General features: G+C 42.2%; 1 pseudogene; it reads left to right on the forward strand.

Moving 5' to 3' along the window:
* LOC112073193 (hippocalcin-like protein 4) overlaps positions 1-2,872 on the forward strand; it is a 40,971-nt pseudogene extending 38,099 nt beyond the window's left edge.
* The last annotated feature ends 355 nt before the right edge of the window (positions 2,873-3,227 follow it).

Below are 3,227 nucleotides of genomic sequence, written 5' to 3' on the forward strand. Positions count from 1 at the left end.
GATAGAACTATAAGAACTATAGAACTGTAGACAGAGAAACTATAGAACTGTAGACAGAGGAAACTATAGAACTATAGACTATAGAACTGTAGACAGAAAACTATAGAACTGTAGACAGAGAGAAACTATAGAACTGTAGACAAAACTAATAGAACTATAGAAAACTATAGACAGAGAACTATATACTATAGAACTGTAGACGAGAAACTATAGAACTGTAGACAGAAAACTATAGAACTATAGAACTATAGACTGTAGACAGAGAAACTATAGAACTGTAAGACAGAGAAACTAAGAACTATAGACAGAGAAACTATAGAACTGTAGACAGAGAAACTATAGAACTGTAGACAAGAAACTATAGAACTATAGAACTATAGAACTGTAGATCAGAGAAACTATAGAACTGTAGACAGAGAAACTTAGAACTGTAGAACAGAGAAACTATAGAACTACAGAACTATAGACAGAGAAACTATGATAACTATAAACTGAGACAGAGAAACTATAGAACTGTAGACAGAGAAACTATAGAACTATAAGAACTATAGAACTGTAGACAGAGAAACATGCTATACTATCTAGGCTACTCACCATGCTATACTATCTAGGCTACTCACCATTCTGTAGGCTACAGATTTGAGTCACCAGTAGAATACCTATTTTTATTTTATATTTATATTAAATCTGTCACGAACCGGCTCAAAGTTCATAACAAAAGGGAGACAACATGGAGATGAAGAATAACAAAATATATTTATTAACTGAAGTAAAGTAAATACAATTAACACTGGTGTGTGTAGTCAGTAGTGTAAGTGAGTGGTTGCGTGTTTACATATGATAATGAGGGGTGTGGAAATGTGCCAACACAAACAAACAAAAACAAACACAAACAAACACAAACAATGTGTGTCTGCATGGAGAGACAGTGTGTCTGCATGGAGAGTCTCCTCAATGAATGGGGGAAGAGGTGTATTTATCCTGGGACACACCCAAGCCCAGGTGTGTCCCCTCCCGGCTCCGCCCACCAACATCCTATTAAGGAAAACAAGAACAAAGAGAAAGAATTCGGCTGACAGAGTGGGAGGGGCGTCACAAATCTAATCTAATTATCAATATAACAATACAAAATCCTAATGATTTTGTAATAAATGTCTTTTAACATGTTGCAAATAAAGTTGACTAAAGTCGAAGCTCATCTATTGTCTGTAGGTATTGTCACTTGTTAATGAGCAGTAGGGCGAAGTAATTAAATAGAAGTTGCTATATCCTGTGTAACAGCTAGTAATTACATTTTATTTCTGCAGATATTACATGTCCTCTGGGGTGTACTAGTGCGTTTATGTATCACGTGCTAGCCACATCAGATAGGACACAACTCAAAACTGCTGAGAAAAAACTAATTCTTCTTCTTCTTATCTGGTATTATGGCGGTCAGCAAACAAACGTTAAAGATGCATGCCGCCACCTACTGTACGGGTAATTACATTGTACTTAGGGAAACATGAAATGTCCTGTGTGGTGTACTAGTGTGTTTATTTATCACTTGCATGGTGCTTTCAGAAGCTGTGCTATGCTTTGAAATAGTGCATTTCCCGTATTAGATCTGTTTTCGTAAAGCTCAACCAAGTTAACCCAGACGGTACGCTTTATTTTGAGGGGGGGGGGCAGGTCCTAGCAACGATGTTGACCGGAGATATATTTTGAACAGTGCACATTCATGGTTAAGTAATTCGAGTGTATTGAGCGTAATCTCTCAGACACCCAGCGTATCCACAAGGGATCTCAACCTTTGTCACAGTTGTTAATGAATTGGATGCAGCTGAGAAGAAGCGACACAATAAGTTGTTGAATTTAGTGGAAATGTCCCATTTTGTATTTAAGCACGATAACAAACATTCCTTGTTAAACTTCTGTAAATACAGACCGCATTTACTACCAATTATATGGTATTAGTGCCCTGTTAGTGGTTACAGTTTAACTTCAATACTTGTTAAGTGTAATGCAATAAGAATACTCTAAAAGGAAGCATTAACGTTGATTGTTTGAATCATTGCTTGATTCCTTTGTGTCTCTTGTTTCTTTCTCCAGAGAGGAGACGTTGTGATGGGGAAAGGAAACAGTAAGCTGGCGCCAGAGGTTCTGGATGACCTCACCAAGAGTACTGAGTTCAACGAGGCTGAGCTCAAGCAGTGGTACAAAGGCTTCCTCAAAGACTGTCCCACTGGTATACTGAATCTAGAGGAGTTCCAACAACTATATGTGAAGGTGAGAGAGGAGGGAGGGAGGGAGGGAGGGAGGGAGGGAGGGAGGGAGAGTGAGAGAGAGAGAGAGAGAGAGAGAGGAAGATTCAAAGACTGGCCCACTGGTATAGAGAATCTAGAGGAGTTCCAACAACTATATTTTGGGAGGGAGAGAGAGAGACCACCCCGGCCTCACCCTACTAGAATCTGAAGTCAAATGTCTACTGGTGCTTCTGTCCCCAACCAAGGAGGGTCTACAGCAGCACATAGATCTTCTGCACACATTCTGTCAGACCTGGGCCCTGACAGTAAATCTCAGTAAGACCAAAATAATGGTGTTCCAAAAAAGGTCTAGTCGCCAGGACAACACAAATACAAATGATCAGGCCCTTCTCTCTCTCTCTCTCTCTCTCTCTCTCTCTGTTTCCTAGGCGATCTACAAGATGGTTGGCACTGGTGAAATGATGCGTATGAACGAAGGACGGGCTGACTCCCCAGCAGCGTGGGGATAAGATCTTCTCCAAGATGGATAAAGATCACAACGATGAGATCACACTAGAGGAGTTCAAAGAGGCAGCCAAGAGTGATCCCTCATTGTCCTATTGCTGCAGTGTGACATGCGCAAATAAGAGGAGGAGAAGGGAGGAGGAGGGAGAGGGAAGGGAGGGAGGGAGGGGCGAGGGAGGGAGGGAGGGAGGGAGGGAGGGAGGAGAGGGAGGTGGGGCAAGTTTGACCATCTCATTGTACTATTGTTGAGTGGGGGGTGGAGAGTCTCTACTTCTGCTCTAGGATCTGCAGACGGTATGGATGGAGAGACTGGTAGGGTGAGGAGGTAGGGAGGGATGGATGGAGAGACTGTTAGGGTGGAGGAGGTGGGAGGATGGATGGAGGGACTGGTAGAGGTGAGGAGGTAGGGAGGATGGATGGAGAGACTTGTAGGGTGAGGGAGTAGACATGGAGGAGATCAGGAGGGGAGGGATGGAG

This window comes from Salvelinus sp. IW2-2015, unplaced genomic scaffold (genome assembly GCF_002910315.2).
Source record: "Salvelinus sp. IW2-2015 unplaced genomic scaffold, ASM291031v2 Un_scaffold2185, whole genome shotgun sequence".
In the NCBI taxonomy this organism is placed as follows: Eukaryota; Metazoa; Chordata; class Actinopteri; order Salmoniformes; family Salmonidae; genus Salvelinus; species Salvelinus sp. IW2-2015.